The 21,721-nt window shown below is 47.4% G+C and overlaps 1 long non-coding RNA gene across 1 annotated transcript in view; it reads left to right on the plus strand.

Moving 5' to 3' along the window:
* The window catches only part of LOC134973264 (uncharacterized), a 66,852-nt gene extending 55,848 nt beyond the window's left edge, over positions 1-11,004 (plus strand). Inside the window, exons 3-5 of the long non-coding RNA XR_010190272.1 lie at positions 7,619-7,744; positions 8,557-8,691; positions 10,746-11,004. This is a non-coding gene — a long non-coding RNA (uncharacterized LOC134973264). The remainder of the gene's footprint in view (positions 1-7,618; positions 7,745-8,556; positions 8,692-10,745) is intronic.
* Positions 11,005-21,721: the final 10,717 nt, after the last annotated feature.

The following is a 21,721-nucleotide window of genomic DNA, read 5'->3' on the forward strand; positions in this document are numbered from 1 at the left end:
CGGGGAAGGCTTGCTGGGACTTGTAGTACTGCTACTAAAAACAATATTCATTACTTTCAACAAAGGCTATCAGCCCCCCATCCGCAGCCCATTGGATGGGGGGGACAGCCTCGGGCTTCACCCCTGGCCCTTGGGTGGCTGGGGGGGACCCCTTGATTGAAGGGGTCCCCACTCCCCCAGGGTACCCCGGCCAGGGGTGACTAGTTGGATATTTGATGCCACGGCCGCAAGGCACTGTATAAAAGTGACCCCCGGCTGTGGCATTATCTGTCCAGCTAGTGGAGCCCGGTGCTGGTTTCAAAAATACGGGGGACCCCTACGCTTTTTGTCCCCCGTATTTTTGGAACCAGGACCAGGCGCAGAGCCCGGTGCTGGTTGCTTAAATATGGGGGAACCCCTGTCAATTTTTTTCCCATATTTTTGCAACCAGGGCCGGCTCAAAGAGCCCGAGGCTGGTTTGGTTTAGGAGGGGGGACCCCACACATTTTTTTTGGGAAAAATTATAACATTTCCCACCCCTTCCCACTGAAAAACATGCACGGATCTCATGGATCCGTGCATGCCTATACAAACACGGGATAAAAAAGCAGGTCTGTTTTTTTTTAGCACTTTTTCACGATTTGTATTTTAGCACGGCAGTGTTTGGCTATTGTCGGCAGTGTTTGTGTTTTGCACTTTTTAGTAAATGACCGATTTCTACCAAATTGCAGGCGTATTTGACCGATGGTGTATTGATTCGTGATTTTTTCCTAGGACTTCCAAAATATTACGAATGCCCTCATCACTGCCGTGATTTTTGCTTAGTAAATTACCGAGATGACACTTTGAAGAAAAAACGGCATCTCGGTCAAAATCGGGACCTTAGTAAATATACCCCCATGAGAGGACATGGGCTGTTATCCGATGTCTCCACTGTACAGCTGGCCACACGCAGGCCCATCCCACCTCTGGAGCTGCGGCCCAGGATTATTCATCAATTTGACCTCACACTTGGATGGCCAAACCTGACATGGACCAGTAAAACAGCCCCATGGGGTTTCTGGAGGATCTATGGTGCCAATTCAGACCTGATCGCTCGCTAGCTGTTTTTTGTACTCCTGCGTTCACATAGTCGCCGCCCACCGGGGAGTGTATTTTAGCTGTGCAAGTGTGCGATCGCATGTGCAGCCGAGTGTTACAAAAAGATTTTGTGCAGTTTCTGTGCAGCCCAGGACTTACTCAGCCGCTGCGATCACTTCAACCTGTCCGGGACCGGAATTCACGTCAGACACTCGCCCTGCAAACGCTAGGGAATGCCTGCGTTTTTCCAACCACTCACAGAAAACTGTCAGTTGACACCCACAAATGCCTTCTTCCTGTCAATCTCCTTGCGATCGCCCATGCAAATGGATTCTTTGCACAAACCCATCGCAGAGCAATGAACCGCTTTGTACCTGTGCGACGTGCCTGCACATTGCGGTGCATACGCATGCGCAGTTCTGACCTGATGGCAGCGCTGCAAAAAACGCTAGCGAGCGATCAGGTCTGAATTAGGCCCTATAAACACTAACACTAACATTAAGTGGTATAAATGAAAATGTATGGAACATGAGTAATTAACATGAATTAAAAACAAATCATCACATTATAATGAAGTCCATTAAACATGACATGATGGGAGTTGTAGTGCATCAAGGTCCTCCTAGACAGATCCGCACATAACATTCCACCATGCACTGGGCCCAGCCACCAAGCATCCCTGGAACTTGTTATAAAATGTTGGCAAGTATGACAGTCACTTATCAAAGTAAACTCTAAAGGTGGGTACACACTGGAAGATATATCTGCCGATCAGTTGATCTGCAGATATATCTATGGACGAATCGGGCAGTGTGTTGAGCATACACACTGCCCGATCTGTCGGGGACTGACGTCATGAACTGGGCGGGCGTGTACACGTTCCCGCCCAGTTCAGCTGTCAATCACCGCCGGCCGCCGCAGCATGTGTACGGGCGGTCAGCCGACCGCCGTGCACACACAGTGACGCGCCAATATATCGGTAGACATATTGGCCGTCGGCTGTGCTACGGGGCCGATGCGATACGTCTGTGAACGACGGAGTTCACAGACGTATCAGCCGTACACACTGGCCAAGAGAACGGCCGATACATCGGTCAGTGTGTACGGGCCTTAAGTGTATCTACTATATAAAAGCGAAAATCCGTCCTTCTGTTTTTCTATACAAATCCACAGTTTACAAGAGACGTGATCGTGATATTTTACATACAAGCGTATTAAATCACGGTGGAGGCAACTAAAACAATTATGAATACCAAGCACCCCTAGGGGGGCAGACAGCAGGACAGAGTATATCAGGAGACAGCATAACTCCGGAATTGCTGGAGCAATGTACTCAAAACTTGGTACACATATGCCTTACAATCTGGCAACAAACACTGTGGGAGGAAGACACCCCTAGCACCCCTAGGGGTGAGGCAGCAGCACAGAGTATTTCAGCAGACAGCATAACTCTGGAATGCCTGCAGCAATTTACAACAAACTTGCTACACATATGACTTACACTCTGGGAACAAACACTGTGGGGGTAACACAACACTAGCACCCCTAGGGGTGGGCCAGCAGCACACACTATATCAGCCATACCTCCCAACTGTCCCGCTATTCGGATCCTGTCCCGTTGTCCCACCCGCGGGCAGCAGTGTCCCGAGAGCGTGGGGGGGGGCAGCCGGTGATCACTGAATACATACTGTGCGCACTCGCACGGCATGTATTCACTGCTAGGAGGGGAGCAGGGGCTGCTCGGGGAGCGCTGGACACGCCCCCAAAAGGCATGGAAATGACCAGTTTGGTGAGACCACGCCCACTCAAGTGAGGCCACACCCACTCAAGCGAGGCCACACACCCTTTTCAGTCGGGGGACGGCTTTGCCGCGCAAGAGTCCTGATTTCTCCATGGAGAAAGTTAGGAGGTATGTATCAGGTCATGCATGATATCTCAGTGATGACAGGGCTGCATGTGACAGGGCCAATGACATGATGTGTGGAGGGGAATGGAGGCAGCAGGAAGCCACACACTGAGAGCTGTATAGTGGGAAGAGCAGGGTCCCTTGGGGGGGGGGACCAAAAAGGGGTGCGGCCACTACACAAAGTGCATCAGGGAAGCAAGATATGCCTATATACTAGATCTCCAATCAATGTAAATTAACAAACTATCATTCTAATTTACCATCCTCATCCCGTACAAAAGCACGGATATTCAGCTATCTACAATGTTATTTATACTGTGTGTTTAATATATTTACATTTATTTTTGTAAACAGACATTCTTAAAATCTGGGGCAACGCCAGGTACTCCAGCTAGTATATACTAAATCATCTGTCACAGTAGCAATATTCTGAGCATATTGGAAGTCTCGCAACAGAGCATTTATAGATGGAGTTTAAGATCATACATGTTAACAGGGTCAGACTGGCCCACAGGGAAACAGGGGAAACCACCGGTGGGCCCCAATGCCTGTGGGCCCTCCTCCTCCTCTAGGGATCAGGTTGCACTTTAATTATGCATTATACATATGTTAAATTATACTTCACAAGAATATGGATTATTATATATTTACCAAGGGAACAGAACATGTACTCTAATGGTTAGCCAAACCCATGTGGTGGCTGGCCATGACTCAGTGGAGCCTGGCCACACCTTTAAGCATGGAGCCCTACAACAGCATTGCTCCGGTGGGCCCTTCATGCCTCAGTCCGACACTGCATGTTAACATTCAACAATATGCTATGTCGGCATGCTCTCTTATGGAGTCTTTGTAAGTCAATAGCAAAACCAAATGCTCCGTCTACATACAGTACAGCGCGGGCAGATGGTCGTCATGCAATAAGTGATATGCCGGCCAGACTCTTATATCTTAGTTTCCTTTTGATGCTTGATCCAAATAATGTATGACTAACAATGACATTACTGTGAAGTGAAGGAGAGATGATTAGGATGGTCACCTGAAACACACATGCAATGTTTCTGTGACATGGAAAAACAATGGAAGAAATGTTATGGCGTCACCTTCATTGTTGTCCTAGTTGATAGGATAACCAGAAGAGTAGCTTTGGGTGGAGTGTCATGAGATGAAATGAAAACCAAAAAGTTATGTACCCTCCAGGTTCCGTTCTCAGCAGTCCGGCTGTCGGTACAATGGTGCCACGTGGTGCCACAGGGCACAGCCACGCTCACTGTCCACTCAACCTCTTTCCAACACGTCCAGCGGGTGTGAACAAGTCGATTGAATGTCATTACCTATTCCCTGTGAATGTCACCTTGCGGGCCCGCCTTACAGTTTTATATACGCTGGTATTGAATAATACATTACTAGTGCGCCACAAAAAAGACAACTCTTATTTCTTCTTCTCTTTGTACGCTCATGGGTTACACAGGTTCTGTGGCTGATTAAACCAGGTGAAATGCAGACTTGAGGTCAGCCAGCCACAGAAACTGTATAATTCGTGAGGTTCCTGGTTTAATGGGATAGTATAGTTAGTATAGCTACAGTATCTCTCTCTCTCTCTCTCTCTATATATATATATATATATATATATATTAGTGATGAGCGGGTTCGGTTTCTTGGAAACCGAACCCCCCCGAACTTCACCCATTTTACACGGGTCCGAGGCATACTCGGATTCTCCCGTATGGCTCGGGTAACCCGAGCGCGCCCGAACGTCATCATCCCGCTGTCGGATTCTCGCGAGATTCGGATTCTATATAAGCAGCCGCGCGTCGCCGCCATTTTCACTCGTGCATTGGAAATGTTAGGGAGAGGACGTGGCTGGCGTCCTCTCCGTTATTGTTGAACTTGATTGTGCATTATTGCTTAATTGTGGGGAGGGCTGGGGAGCAGCTGTATAATATAGGAGGAGTACAGTGCAGAGTTTTGCTGATCAGTGACCACCAGTTATACGTTCTCTGCCTGAAAAAAACTCTCCATATCTGTGCTCAGTGTGCTGCATATATCTGTGCTCACACTGCTTAATTGTGGGGACTGGGGAGCAGCTGTATTATATAGCAGGAGTACAGTGCAGAGTTTTGCTGACAGTGACCACCAGTATACGTTGTCTGCCTGAAAAACACTCCATATCTGTGCTCAGTGTGCTGCTTTATTGTGGGGACTGGGGACCACCAGTATAATATTATATAGGAGGAGAACAGTGCAGAGTTTTGCTGACCAGTGACCACCAGTATACTATATATAGCATTACGGTACAGTAGGCCACTGCTGTACCTACCTCTGTGTCGTCATTAAGTATACTATCCATCTACATTCTATACCTGTGGTGCATTTTAGTTTTGCAGTTTGCTGACACAGTGACCACCAGTATACTATATATAGCAGTACGGAAGGCCACTGCTGTACCTACCTCTGTGTCGTCATTAAGTATACTATCCATCTACATTCTATACCTGTGGTGCATTTTAGTTTTGCAGTTTGCTGACACAGTGACCACCAGTATACTATATATAGCAGTACGGTACGGAAGGCCACTGCTGTACCTACCTCTGTGTCGTCATTAAGTATACTATCCATCTACATTCTATACCTGTGGTGCATTTTAGTTTTGCAGTTTGCTGACACAGTGACCACCAGTATACTATATATAGCAGTATGGAAGGCCACTGCTGTACCCACCTCTGTGTCGTCATTAAGTATACTATCCATCTACATTCTATACCTGTGGTGCATTTTAGTTTTGCAGTTTGCTGACACAGTGACCACCAGTATACTATATATAGCAGTACGGAAGGCCACTGCTGTACCTACCTCTGTGTCGTCATTAAGTATACTATCCATCTACATTCTATACCTGTGGTGCATTTTAGTTTTGCAGTTTGCTGACACAGTGACCACCAGTATACTATATATAGCAGTACGGAAGGCCACTGCTGTACCTACCTCTGTGTCATCATTAAGTATACTATCCATCTACATTATATACCTGTGGTGCGCCTCTTTTTTTCTTTGCATCATGTGCTGTTTGGGGACTATTTTTTTGAAGTGCCATCCTGTCTGACACTGCAGTGCCACTCCTAGATGGGCCAGGTGTTTGTGTCGGCCACTTGGGTCGCTTAGCTTAGTCACACAGCGACCTTGGTGCGCCTCTTTTTTTCTTTGCATCATGTGCTGTTTGGGGACTATTTTTTTGAAGTGCCATCCTGCCTGACACTGCAGTGCCACTCCTAGATGGGCCAGGTGTTTGGGTCGGCCACTTGTGTCGCTTAGCTTAGTCACACAGCGACCTTGGTGCGCCTCTTTTTTTCTTTGCATCATGTGCTGTTTGGGGACTATTTTTTTGAAGTGCCATCCTGCCTGACACTGCAGTGCCACTCCTAGATGGGCCAGGTGTTTGTGTCGGCCACTTGTGTCGCTTAGCTTAGCCATCCAGCGACCTCGGTGCAAATTTTAGGACTAAAAATAATATTGTGAGGTGTTTAGAATAGACTGGAAATGAGTGGAAATTATGGTTATTGAGGTTAATAAAACTATGGGATCAAAATGACCCCCAAATTCTATGATTTAAGCTGTTTTTTTAGGGTTTTTTGTAAAAAACACCCGAATCCAAAACACACCCGAATCCGACAAAAAAATTTCGGTGAGGTTTTGCCAAAACATGTCCGAATCCAAAACACGGCCGCGGAACCGAATCCAAAACCAAAACACAAAACCCGAAAAATGTCCGGTGCACATCACTAATATACACACACACACACACACACACACACACACACACACACACACACACACACACACACACATATAAAGGAAAATGATTAATTCAGCCTCTTAGATAAAGAGCTTTATTTCCTTATAAAATATAAGTGGGGATTTAGTCTAGAAATTCCTGTCACTTATGTTTTCCCTTCACCTATATATTGAGGCACTCTGTACAACATTGCCTTATACTTCATTTTCTACACTAGTCTAATTTTTTTTAAATTAGAAACTCATGTATATCCAGTTGTAATTGATGTAGAAAATGTATATGTAAGATAGCTGTAACTCCGTAGCTTTGCTTCTGGTTACTGTGACATCACACCTAGCCTGTGACATCACTAGCCCGTGACATCACAATGCTCCTTCCTGTAACATTCTATCTACAGCTGCTGACGTTTCCAGTATCCATGCAGGAAGACAGGTAGGAGGAGGTGAGTCCTACATAGCAGGGTATGATGGAGAGGGGTAAGGAAGACAGAGTGCAGTATAGTCAGCTGAAAGGCAAGACAAGATAGACAGAACAGGGAATACAGGTACAAGGACACATAAATAGGAGAAATAGGAGAAGCGCAGGAAGGAACAACATATTTAGGAATAAAAATGTAGCATTACAGGAATAAAGAGGGCAGTATGGAGGAGAAGCACACATACAGAGGATGCAGATAACCTGGGTCTATGAGGCAGGATCGTGGCTTTGGGATATAAAAGTTAATAAAATAGATAAATGGGATATTGATAACTTTGAAAGTATCTTGTTTGGTTTAAGGAAAATTGGAAAACTGGTTGACTCATGGACGTTTTATTGTACTTAAACTAGTACTATGCTTAATGATAGTCTTTTGTGTTTTTTAGATCATCTGGCAAAGAGATTTGCAGAGTGTCGGGTGACCGGCAAAGAGATCTGCAAAGTGTCAGTTGAAGACGACAGGAGGGGTCGCAGAGGTACTGTAGCAACGACTGGAGTATAACATGCAGGAGGTAAGTTACCATACTCTCTCTGCACATGTTACATCTGCCCCACCTGCAGTGCACATGGTTTTGTCCATTAGAGAACAAATTTGCTGCTGCGTTCAGGTCTGAATTAGGCCCAGTGTATGATACTAACATGGGCCCTCATTCCGAGTTGTTCGCTCGTTAGTGGTTTTCGCAACGGAGCATGCGCAATGTTCACAGAGCGCATGCACTTAGTTATTTTACTCAAAAGTTAGGTATTTTACTCACGGCATAACAAGGAATTTTCATCGTTCTGGTGATCGTAGTGTGATTGACAGAAAGTGGGTGTTTCTGGGCGGAAACTGGCCGTTTTATGGGTGTGTGCTGAAAAACGCTGACGTTTCTGGGAAAAACGCGGGAGTGGCTGGAGAAATGGGGGAGTGTCTGGGCGAACGCTGGGTGTGTTTGTGACGTCAAACCAGGAACGAAACTGACTGAGCTGATCGCAATGGCTGAGTAAGTCTGGAGCTACTCAGAAACTGCTAAGAAATTTCTATTCGCAATTATGCGAATCTTTCGTTCACAATTCTGCTAAGCTAAGATACACTCCCAGTAGGCGGCGGCTTAGCGTGTGCAATGCTGCTAAAAGCAGCTAGCGAGCGAACAACTCGGAATGAGGGCCCCGGTCCTAGCACTAGGGAAGATAAAACCTGGAGCAGATAACTTGGGTCTTTATGAGAAAAGATCTTGTGTTTTGGATAAAAAGTCAATAAAATAGATGAATTGCAAATGAATAAAAATGAAAGTACGTAACAAAATGTAGTAGTATATCTGATTAGGAAATTCTGGTTATTTAGATCATCATTTGGCAAAGTTCTGGCAAAGAGATTTGCAGAGTGTCGGGTGACCGGCAAAGAGATCTGTAAAGTGTCAGTTGAAGACGACGGGAGGGGTCACGGAGGAATTAGTGACTGGAGAATAGCATGCAGGAGGTAAGTTACCATACTTGTGTAATTGTGTGTGTGGTGGGTGTATTGAGAGCACAGTACAAAACATAGGGTCTATGGCAGGGGAGAGCGGACAATACAAAACATGCAGAAGGGGGCAACTTGGTATAGCACATACAGATGGTGTGGGGGCACAATACAAAAACATAGAAATTGTGGCGTACTCTATAGGACATATAGAGGAAGGACATACACTTTTGGGGGTTGCGAGATGTAGTAAATACTGTAATACAGAAAAACAGGGAGGGTGGGGAGAGCATGACACAGAACATACAGATCGGGGGAAGAACAATTCAGATCGGGGGAGATAGTGAAATGGCTGACATTTACAGTATATCAATGAACTGGGGGCAGGCGTACAAAGCCTGGGAGAGTGATAAAGTGGAGAGAGATAAACTAACAACCAATCAGCTCCTAGTTGTCATTTTTCAAACACAGCATGTAACATGGCAGTTAGGAGCTGATTGGCTGGTACTTTACCTCTCTCCACTTTATCACTCTGCAGGGCTTAATACATCTCCCCCATAGAATAACAAAATTATGAAATGGTTCTGAATGGTATAAATGATGTGAATTGGAGCTGTAACAAGTGACTGTTTCCCTATCTTTACATATAATAAAGGTGACAATGGGGGTCATTCCAAGTTGATCGTAGCTGTGCTAAATTTAGCACAGCTACGCTCATCTTCCCTGACATGCGGGGGGACGCCCAGCACAGGGCTAGCCCGCCCCGCATGTCAGTTTGCCCCCCCGGCACAAGTACGAAAGCATCGCACAGCGGCGATACTTTTGTACTTGTGGAGTAACTCCCAGCCAGCGCAGCTCCTGTGGCTGGCCGGGAGTTGATCATCGATGCCCCTGGTCGCAGCAGCTGCGTGTGACTTCACGCAGCCGCTGCAGCCCGCCCCCTGCACGGTCCAGCCATGCCTGCGTTGGCCAGACCGTGCCCCTATAACGCCGGGCAAATGCCGCAGTGCCACCCCCTCCCGCCTAGCGACCACCTTTGCCTGTCAATCGCTAGGGAATGACGCCCTTCAGCCGTCCAGCATGCGACGACGCATACGCAGTTCCGACCCGATCGCTGCGCTGCGATAAACTGCAGCGAGCGATCGGGTCAGAATGACCCCCATAGTCCTTTCCCTAGAGTCCTTCTCCTTACCGCTCAGGGAGCCTGATTCAGATGTGGACACAGAGCTGCTGCTGCACCAAGTGGCTCAATGCTTTTTCACTGTGCATGCGTGTAAGCTGCACTGCGCACATTGAAATCAAGCTCACATAGAGGATCCCATCGCAAAGTGATTGACAGGAAGTCAGCGTTTGAGGTGGTAACGGGACTGGCTAACTGTATACAGGCGTGTCTGGTCCGTTTAAACGCCGTTCCATGTGCGTGCATAAATTACCCATTGTGACCTGTGTTGCTGCTGGAGAGCCTCCTGTGTCTAGGAGACTTGCTCAGCCTACGACTGCTCAGACTCACAATGCAATTGTGAACAACAAGTTTGCAGCAGCGATCGCTTCAACAACCATAACTGAATCAGGCCCACAATTACACCATTATATTTTACTATTTTATCACATTTAACAACTAAGGGGTCAGTGTAATTAGGTGCGAGTTTGTCTTACAACAGCCGCACTTTCCGGTAGCCCCATAGGCTGAATCTGGCCACGAAGGGTGTTAGATTTGGATGCTGTTGATACGTCGCAGCAATGGTAACTTGTACCTAATTGGGTTGACCCCCTAAATATTAGCAATTTATAGCTTTTATTATTTGCTGGTCAAATTTCTTTTCTGAAGGTACCCACTAATTACTATAAAAGAGAACTTATCCCCCCCAAGTGTGTATTGTATAAAAAAAAATGGTCCCTTTGGGATAATTGTCCTTATTTTAGGTATTTTCCATGTCCTCAGTAGTTAGAGTAACATATTTACTTAGAGAGATTTTTCTCTCTACACAATCACACCACTGTTTGCAGTTTGTCTCTCTTCTTGTTCATCCCTAACAATGATTTTTCATCTCTTCCTCTTCATCTACACACAGTGGGTGATCCCTGAATAGCTGCCCTGGAAGGAGAGCTGCGGACACATGCTCCAAATGTTGGAACATATGCATTACCTATTAGGAGATACGGTAAAGATGCCGGCTGTCGGGTTTACGGCAGTCAGAATACTGACACTGGGATCCCGACACTCTTCAGAATCCCGACGTTGGAACTCCGAATGGGCAAGGATACTGATGCCCATATCCCCACGATCATAGGTTTAGGGCTGGGCAAGGGGATTAAGGTTTAGGCATCAAGCACGAGGGGGAGGGGGGGGGGTTAGGCTGCAGGGGAGGGAGGGTTAAGTTTATGCGTCAGGCAGGGGGTCAGGTTTAGGCTTCAGGTGGGGGGTTAGGGTTAGGCTGCAGGTGGGGGGAGGTTAGGGTTAGGCTACGGATAGGGTGGTTTAGGCACTCCCGGGGAAGGTTAGGCTGCGTGGAAGGGAGGGTTAGGTTTAGGCATCAGACAGGAGGGTTAGGTTTAGGTGTTAGGCGGGGGGTTAAGTTTAGGCTGTAGGTGGGGGGAGCTTAGGGTTAGGCACCCTCAGGGGTGGTTAGGCTGCGGGGGAGGGAGGGTTAGGTTTAGGCGGGGAGATTAGGTTTAGGCATCAGGCGGGGGGGTTAAGTTTAGGCTGTGGGTGTGGAGAGGTTAGGGTTAGGCTGCGGGTAGGGTGGGTTAGGGTTAGGCACCCCTGGGGGTGGTTAGGCTGTGGGGGAGGGAGGGTTAGGTTTAGGCATCAGGTGGGGGGTTAGGTTTAGCCGTCATGCGCTGGGTTAGGTTTAGGCTGCATGTGAGGCGAGGGGGGGGTGGTTAGGCTGTGGTAGAGGGAGGGTTAGGTTTAGGCAACAGGGATGGAGGTTAGGAGTAGGCCCCTCCGTGGGAGGGTTAGGCAAAAAGGGGAAGGTTAGGGTTAGACTGCGGACAGGCAGGGTTAGGGGGGTGGGGAGAGGGTTAGGCACCAGGTGGAGGGGTTAGGGTTAGGCTGCGGGAGGGGGAGGATAGGGTTAGGCTGTGGGTAGGGTGGATTAGGGAACCTGGGGGTGGTTAGGTTGCGGGGGAGGGAGGGTTAGGTTTAGGCATCAGGTGGGGAGATTAGGTTTAGGTGTCAAGCAGGGGGTTAAGTTTAGGCTGTGGGTGGGGGGAGGTTAGGGTTAGGCAGCAGGTAGGGTTGGTTAGGGTTAGGCACTCCTGGGGGTGGTTAGGCTGCAGGAAAGGGAGGGTTAGGTTTAGTCATCAGGTGGGGGGTTAGGTTTAGGCATTAGGTGTGGGGTTAGGATTAGGCTGCGGGTGGGAGGAGGATAGGGTTAGGCTGCAGGTGGGGGGAAGTTAGGGTTAGGCTGTGGGTTGGGTGGGTAAGGCACCACCGGGAGTGGTTAGGCTGCGGGGAAGGGAGGGTTAGGTTTAGGCAACAGGGATGGAGGTTAGGATTAGGCACCTCTGCGGGAGGGTTAGGCACAAAGGGGAGAGGTTAGGGTTAGACTGCGGACAGGCAGGGTTAGGGGGGTGGGGAGAGGGAAGAACACCCCTTACTCACCCCTGTTGGTCTTTTCTGTACTGGGATCCCGGCATCAGTATGACAACCACCGGGATCCCGCTGGGATAGCATACTGACCCCTCTATTAGTACACCTCTTAATGCCCAGAGGGAAGGGCGATCCTGAGGCCATGGTTCCCCAGAGGTTTCCCCCCAAGGGGGTTTTTCTCTCCTGAGTGCTGAAGGATGACTCTTTGTGAGTCCAGAGGTGTAGCTTTTATGCCATAATGAGTACCAAGCTCATGCCCGTCCCTGCAATGTACAAGAAGTAAAATAATTGCTAATGTGATCACTTTACTTCTGGGTTTAGACCCCGGTTGCGCTAGTTCACATATGCAATCATCAGACTGCGTATGTGAGAGCAGACATTAATGCAGAGGGATCCCAAGGATCCTTCTCCTGGGAATTATTGTATAATGTAGCCCACAGGCTACAAAAGCCATTTAGAAATGGCATTAGCTGCCAGGCCAAGCTCAGAAATGCTTTACATTCTGGAGCTTGGCGAGTTTCACAGTTTACCATCTGCCGTAGAAACTTTTGGTGGCTGCCTTTGTAATCACAATGGGAGGAACGCAATAGATATCTCAAATATCCATTGCAGTCCCCAATGCATACATTCAGGGGCTGGTTAATATTTGTGGGCAGCCCCAAAAACCGACTGTTTTTGGAGATATCTCGCAAATATTATTTATTAAATATTCCACTTAATAAACTTTTTATATTTTATCATAAACTAAAAAAATTTTTATGTATTCATTGACTGAGTCTCCCGTCTTTACTGAATGCTAATTTAACAGGGTCCGCAAACTGTTACTGATATGACTGTTGCTCTACTGTCCTGCTGGTGCTCCTGGCCTGCTGTATAGCAGCCAGACATGTATTTTATATACAGCACTTTTGGGGAGATGTATCAAGTCTTGGAGATAGATAAAGTGCAGATGTCCAAACCACCCAATCATCTTCTGTCACTTATCTAGCACAGTACATGAAATGATGTCTGGAGTTAGAAGCTTCATTTGATTTGGGCAAATACTCAACTTTATCTCTCTCCACAGCTTGATACATCTCCCGGAAAATATCATGTCTTCCTTTCACTTAATTAACAAGTTAAATTAATTGTCTTGGAAACAGGGTAAGAAATTCATAGTATAAGATAATGTTATAAAGGCTTGTCAATACCTTCTGGAACATTTACATTGATTTATCATTCACATTTCTTGCATGCCAGACAGGGGTGGATTGGGAACGTAAAGTGGCCCTGGAAATATATGAAATGTGGCCTCATGTAGGTTGGAGTAAGTCAGCTATAAGTGGGGCCCAACACAAATTGGGCTTAAGCAAACTGTTAGCATTACCCACAGTGGTAGTAAGCAAGGCTAATGCAGCATGGTAGGCAGTCACAGCACCAGCAGTAGGATCGTGTCTCTGGAGGTGGAGATCACACCAGTAGCTGAGGCATTGTACTGGTAGGCAGTCACAGCACCAACAGGAGGATCCTATCGAAGGAGGTGGAGATCACACCAGTGGGTGAGGTATTGCACTGGTAGGCAGTCACAGCACCAACAGGAGGATTGTGTCAAAGGAGGTGGAGATCACACCAGTAGGTGGGGCATTGCACTGGTAGGCAGTCACAGCACTAGCAGGAGGATCTTGTCACAGGAGGTGGAGATCACACCAGTAGGTGAGGCATTGCACTGGTAGGCAGTCACAGCACCAGCAGGAGGATCTTGTCACAGGAGGTGGAGATCACACCAGTAGGTGGGGCATTACACTGGTAGGCAGTAACAAAAGCACCAGCAGGAGGACTGTGTCACAGAAGGTGGAGATCACACCAGTAGCTGAGGCATTGCACTGGTAGGCAGTCACAGCACCAGCAGGAGGATCACGTCACATGAGGTGGAGATCACACCAGTAAGTGAGGCATTGCACTGGTAGGCAGTCACAGCACCAGCAGGAGGATCGTGTTACAGGAGGTGGAGATCACACCAGTAGGTGAGGCATTGCACTGGTAGGCTACATCCCTATATATAACACATGTAACTGTGACAGGGAAGGTGGCCTCTCTCAGCTGTTGCCCCATAGTAGCAGCCAGGGGCAGATTGGGATCGAACACCAGCCCGGGAAATTTATGGAAGCAGCCCTAATGAGGGTGGAGTCTGTTGTTGAGGAGGAGGGGCCTGTCAAGAGGGCGGGGTCACTCCTCAGAGGTCCTGATTCTGAGATAGACACAGTTGGGGCCTCCTTTGCTTTATGTTATGCTATTGTTTACCTGTGACTGTGGCCCTCATTCTGAGTTGACCACTCGCTAGCTACTTTTAGCAGCCGTGCAAACGCTTTGTCGCCACCCATGGGGGAGTGTATTTTCACTTTGCAAGTGTGCGATCGCATGTGCAGCCAAGCGACATGAACACATTTTGTGCAAAACAAGACCAGCGCTGTAGTTACTTATCCTGTGTAATGATTCTAGCGACGGAGGTCCCGGAATTGACGTCAGATACCCACCCTGCAAATGCCTGGACACGCCTGCGTTTTCCCAAACACTCCCAGAAAATGGTCAGTTGCCACCCACAAATGCCCTCTTCCTGTCAATCTCCTTGCGATCGTGTGAATGGATTCGTCGCTAAAAGCATTGCACAACAACAATGCTCTTTGTACTCGTACGACGCGCGTACACATTGCGGCACATACGCATATGCAGTTTTGCCATTTTTTTACCTGATCACAGCGCTGCAAAAATCGGCAGCGAGCGATCATCTCGGAATGACCCCCTTTATGCATATGCTGCTACAATACCCTTCCCTGATGCACATCTGTAAGTCTGAATATACAAGGACTGATATGCCCACTTTCAGTGTCTACTGACACTGCTGTCATGCCTTTAATCTACTTCTGATTTTATTGATTTTTCATTCTACAAACCCCTTTTTTATCCTTATATGTTTCAAAGTACAGGGAGGAGGAGCACACACTACATACAGCACAGTACAGGGAGGGAGCACACACTACATACAGCACAGTACAGGGAGGGAGCACACACTACATACAGCACAGTACAGGGAGGGCGCACACACTACATACAGCACAGGGAGGAGGAGCACACACTACATACAGCACAGTACAGGGAGGGAGCACACACTACATACAGCACAGTACAGGGAGGGAGCACACACTACATACAGCACAGTACAGGGAGGGCGCACACACTGCATACAGTACAGGGAGGAGGAGCACACACTACATACAGCACAGTACAGGGAGGGTGCATACACTACATTCAGCACAGTACAGGGAGGAAGCACACACTACATACAGTACAGGGAGGGAGCACACACTACATACAGCACAGTACAGGGAGGGAGCACACACTACATACAGTACAGGGAGGGTGCACACTAGAGATGAGCGGGTTCGGTTCCTCGGAAACCGAACCCGCCCGAACTTCAGGTTTTTTTACACGGGTCCGAGCGACTCGGATCTTCCCGCCTTGCTCGGTTAACCCAAGCGCGCCCGAACGTCATCATCCCGCTGTCGGATTCTCGCGAGGCTCGGATTCTATCGCGAGACTCGGATTCTATATAAGGAGCCGCGCATCGCCGCCATTTTCACACGTGCATTGAGATTGATAGGGAGAGGACGTGGCTGGCGTCCTCTCCGTTTATAGAGAGTGAGACTAGAGTAGAGAGAGACACAGTATTATTTTACTTTAGTAATTTTGGGGAGCATTAGGAGGAGTACTACTACTTGCTGAAGTGATAGTGTGACTGTATATCTGACTTGTGGGGGAGACAGTGGGGAGCAGTTAGAGTCTGAGAGCATGAGTACATATTTTAACGTACAGTGCACACTTTTGCTGGCACTCTGCTGCCAGAGTGCCACACTGCCATTGTGACCACACTGACCACCAGTATATATTGTGATTGTCTGCTTAGGAGTACTACTTGCAAGTTGCAGATAGTGTGACCAGTGACCTGACCACCAGTTTAATTAATCACCACCAGTTTAATATATATATATATATATATATATATATATATATATATAATTGTATATAATATATATATAATTGTATATGCATACCGCACCTACCCGTGTTTTTTTTTTTTTTCTTTCTTCTTGATACATACTACTATAGTAGCTTACTGTAGCAGTCTGCGGTGCTGCTGAGCTGACAGTGTCCAGCAGGTCCGTCATCAGTCATTACATAATAAATATATATACCTGTCCGGCTGCAGTACTAGTGATATTATATATATATATATATATATATATATATATTAATTTCATCTCATTATCATCCAGTCTATATTAGCAGCAGACACAGTACGGTAGTCCACGGCTGTAGCTACCTCTGTGTCGGCAGTCGCTGGTCCATCCATAATTGTATACCACCTACCCGTGGTTTTTTTTTTCTCTTTCTTCTTGATACATACTACTATAGTAGCTTACTGTAGCAGTCTGCGGTGCTGCTGAGCTGACAGTGTCCAGCAGGTCCGTCATCAGTCATTACATAATAAATATATATACCTGTCCGGCTGCAGTACTAGTGATATTATATATATATATATATATATATATTAATTTCATCTCATTATCATCCAGTCTATATTAGCAGCAGACACAGTACGGTAGTCCACGGCTGTAGCTACCTCTGTGTCGGCAGTCGCTGGTCCATCCATAATTGTATACCACCTACCCGTGGTTTTTTTTTTCTCTTTCTTCTTGATACATACTACTATAGTAGCTTACTGTAGCAGTCTGCGGTGCTGCTGAGCTGACAGTGTCCAGCAGGTCCGTCATCAGTCATTACATAATAAATATATATACCTGTCTGGCTGCAGTACTAGTGATATTATATATATATATATTAATTTCATCTCATTATCATCCAGTCTATATTAGCAGCAGACACAGTATGGTAGTCCACGGCTGTAGCTACCTCTGTGTCGGCAGTCGCTGGTCCATCCATAATTGTATACCACCTACCCGTGGTTTTTTTTTTCTCTTTCTTCTTGATACATACTACTATAGTAGCTTACTGTAGCAGTCTGCGGTGCTGCTGAGCTGACAGTGTCCAGCAGGTCCGTCATCAGTCATTACATAATAAATATATATACCTGTCCGGCTGCAGTACTAGTGATATTATATATATATATATATATATTAATTTCATCTCATTATCATCCAGTCTATATTAGCAGCAGACACAGTACGGTAGTCCACGGCTGTAGCTACCTCTGTGTCGGCAGTCGCTGGTCCATCCATAAGTATACTAGTATCCATCCATCTCCATTGTTTACCTGAGGTGCCTTTTAGTTGTGCCTATTAAAATATGGAGAACAAAAATGTTGAGGTTCCAAAATTAGGGAAAGATCAAGATCCACTTCCACCTCGTGCTGAAGCTGCTGCCACTAGTCATGGCCGAGACGATGAAATGCCAGCAACGTCGTCTGCCAAGGCCGATGCCCAATGTCATAGTACAGAGCATGTAAAATCCAAAACACCAAATATCAGTAAAAAAAGGACTCCAAAATCTAAAATAAAATTGTCGGAGGAGAAGCGTAAACTTGCCAATATGCCATTTACCACACGGAGTGGCAAGGAACGGCTGAGGCCCTGGCCTATGTTCATGGCTAGTGGTTCAGCTTCACATGAGGATGGAAGCACTCAGCCTCTCGCTAGAAAAATGAAAAGACTCAAGCTGGCAAAAGCACCGCAAAGAACTGTGCGTTCTTCCAAATCCCAAATCCACAAGGAGAGTCCAATTGTGTCGGTTGCGATGCCTGACCTTCCCAACACTGGACGTGAAGAGCATGCGCCTTCCACCATTTGCACGCCCCCTGCAAGTGCTGGAAGGAGCACCCGCAGTCCAGTTCCTGATAGTCAGATTGAAGATGTCAGTGTTGAAGTACACCAGGATGAGGAGGATATGGGTGTTGCTGGCGCTGGGGAGGAAATTGACAAGGAGGATTCTGATGGTGAGGTGGTTTGTTTAAGTCAGGCACCCGGGGAGACACCTGTTGTCCGTGGGAGGAATAGGGCCGTTGACATGCCTGGTGAAAATACCCAAAAAATCAGCTCTTCGGTGTGGAAGTATTTCACCAGAAATGCGGACAACATTTGTCAAGCCGTGTGTTGCCTTTGTCAAGCTGTAATAAGTAGGGGTAAGGACGTTAACCACCTCGGAACATCCTCCCTTATACGTCACCTGCAGCGCATTCATAATAAGTCAGTGACAAGTTCAAAAACTTTGGGCGACAGCGGAAGCAGTCCACTGACCAGTAAATCCCTTCCTCTTGTAACCAAGCTCACGCAAACCACCCCACCAACTCCCTCAGTGTCAATTTCCTCCTTCCCCAGGAATGCCAATAGTCCTGCAGGCCATGTCACTGGCAATTCTGACGAGTCCTCTCCTGCCTGGGATTCCTCCGATGCATCCTTGCGTGTAACGCCTACTGCTGCTGGCGCTGCTGTTGTTGCTGCTGGGAGTCGATGGTCATCCCAGAGGGGAAGTCGTAAGCCCACTTTTACTACTTCCACCAAGCAATTGGCTGTCCAACAGTCCTTTGCGAGGAAGATGAAATATCACAGCAGTCATCCTGTTGCAAAGCGGATAACTGAGGCCTTGACAACTATGTTGGTGTTAGACGTGCGTCCGGTATCCGCCGTTAGTTCACAGGGAACTAGACAATTTCTTGAGGTAGTGTGCCCCCGTTACCAAATACCATCTAGGTTCCACTTCTCTAGGCAGGCGATACCGAGAATGTACTCGGACGTCAGAAAAAGACTCACCAGTGTCCTAAAAAATGCAGTTGTACCCAATGTCCACTTAACCACGGACATGTGGACAAGTGGAGCAGGGCAGGGTCAGGACTATATGACTGTGACAGCCCACTGGGTAGATGTATGGACTCCCGCCGCAAGAACAGCAGCGGCGGCACCAGTAGCAGCATCTCGCAAACGCCAACTCTTTCCTAGGCAGGCTACGCTTTGTATCACCGCTTTCCAGAATACGCACACAGCTGAAAACCTCTTACGGCAACTGAGGAAGATCATCGCGGAATGGCTTACCCCAATTGGACTCTCCTGTGGATTTGTGGCATCGGACAACGCCAGCAATATTGTGTGTGCATTAAATATGGGCAAATTCCAGCACGTCCCATGTTTTGCACATACCTTGAATTTGGTGGTGCAGAATTTTTTAAAAAACGACAGGGGCGTGCAAGAGATGCTGTCGGTGGCCAGAAGAATTGCGGGACACTTTCGGCGTACAGGCACCACGTACAGAAGACTGGAGCACCACCAAAAACGCCTGAACCTGCCCTGCCATCATCTGAAGCAAGAAGTGGTAACGAGGTGGAATTCAACCCTATATATGCTTCAGAGGTTGGAGGAGCAGCAAAAGGCCATTCAAGCCTATACAATTGAGCACGATATAGGAGGTGGAATGTACCTGTCTCAAGCGCAGTGGAGAATGATTTCAACGTTGTGCAAGGTTCTGCAACCTTTTGAACTTGCCACACGTGAAGTCAGTTCAGACACTGCCAGCCTGAGTCAGGTCATTCCCCTCATCAGGCTTTTGCAGAAGAAGCTGGAGGCATTGAAGGAGGAGCTAAAAGGGAGCGATTCCGCTAGGCATGTGGGACTTGTGGATGGAGCCCTTAATTCGCTTAACAAGGATTCACGGGTGGTCAATCTGTTGAAATCAGAGCACTACATTTTGGCCACCGTGCTCGATCCTAGATTTAAAACCTACCTTGGATCTCTCTTTCCGGCAGACACAAGTCTGCTGGGGTTCAAAGACCTGCTGGTGACAAAATTGTCAAGTCAAGCGGAACGCGACCTGTCAACATCTCCTCCTTCACATTCTCCCGCAACTGGGGGTGCGAGGAAAAGGCTCAGAATTCCGAGCCCACCCGCTGGCGGTGATGCAGGGCAGTCTGGAGCGACTGCTGATGCTGACATCTGGTCCGGACTGAAGGACCTGACAACGATTACGGACATGTCGTCTACTGTCACTGCATATGATTCTCTCCCCATTGAAAGAATGGTGGTGGATTATATGAGTGACCGCATCCAAGTAGGCACGTCAGACAGTCCGTACTTATACTGGCAGGAAAAAGAGGCAATTTGGAGGCCCTTGCACAAACTGGCTTTATTCTACCTAAGTTGCCCTCCCACAAGTGTGTACTCCGAAAGAGTGTTTAGTGCCGCCGCTCACCTTGTCAGCAATCGGCGTACGAGGTTACTTCCAGAAAATGTGGAGAAGATGATGTTCATTAAAATGAATTATAATCAATTCCTCCGTGGAGACATTGACCAGCAGCAATTGCCTCCACAAAGTACACAGGGAGCTGAGATGGTGGATTCCAGTGGGGACGAATTGATAATCTGTGAGGAGCGGGATGTACACGGTGATATATTGGAGGATGATGATGAGGTGGACATCTTGCCTCTGTAGAGCCAGTTTGTGCAAGGAGAGATTAATTGCTTCTTTTTCGGTGGGGGTCCAAACCAACCCGTCATTTCAGTCACAGTCGTGTGGCAGACCCTGTCACTGAAATGATTGGTTGGTTAAAGTGTGCATGTCCTGTTTATACAACATAAGGGTGGGTGGGAGGGCCCAAGGACAATTCCATCTTGCACCTCTTTTTTCTTTCATTTTTCTTTGCGTCATGTGCTGTTTGGGGAGTGTTTTTTGGAAGGGCCATCCTGCGTGACACTGCAGTGCCACTCCTAGATGGGCCAGGTGTTTGTGTCGGCCACTAGGGTCGCTTATCTTACTCACACAGCTACCTCATTGCGCCTCTTTTTTTCTTCTTTGCGTCATGTGCTGTTTGGGGAGTGTTTTTTGGAAGGGCCATCCTGCGTGACACTAGAGATGAGCGCCTGAAATTTTTCGGGTTTTGTGTTTTGGTTTTGGGTTCGGTTCCGCGGCCGTGTTTTGGGTTCGACCGCGTTTTGGCAAAACCTCACCGAATTTTTTTTGTCGGATTCGGGTGTGTTTTGGATTCGGGTGTTTTTTTCCAAAAACACTAAAAAACAGCTTAAATCATAGAATTTGGGGGTCATTTTGATCCCAAAGTATTATTAACCTCAAAAACCATAATTTACACTCATTTTCAGTCTATTCTGAATACCTCACACCTCACAATATTATTTTTAGTCCTAAAATTTGCACCGAGGTCGCTGTGTGAGTAAGATAAGCGACCCTAGTGGCCGACACAAACACCGGGCCCATCTAGGAGTGGCACTGCAGTGTCACGCAGGATGTCCCTTCCAAAAAACCCTCCCCAAACAGCACATGACGCAAAGAAAAAAAGAGGCGCAATGAGGTAGCTGTGTGAGTAAGATTAGCGACCCTAGTGGCCGACACAAACACCGGGCCCATCTAGGAGTGGCACTGCAGTGTCACGCAGGATGGCCCTTCCAAAAAACCCTCCCC

This window comes from Pseudophryne corroboree, chromosome 1, assembly GCF_028390025.1.
Source record: "Pseudophryne corroboree isolate aPseCor3 chromosome 1, aPseCor3.hap2, whole genome shotgun sequence".
NCBI classification, from domain to species: Eukaryota; Metazoa; Chordata; class Amphibia; order Anura; family Myobatrachidae; genus Pseudophryne; species Pseudophryne corroboree.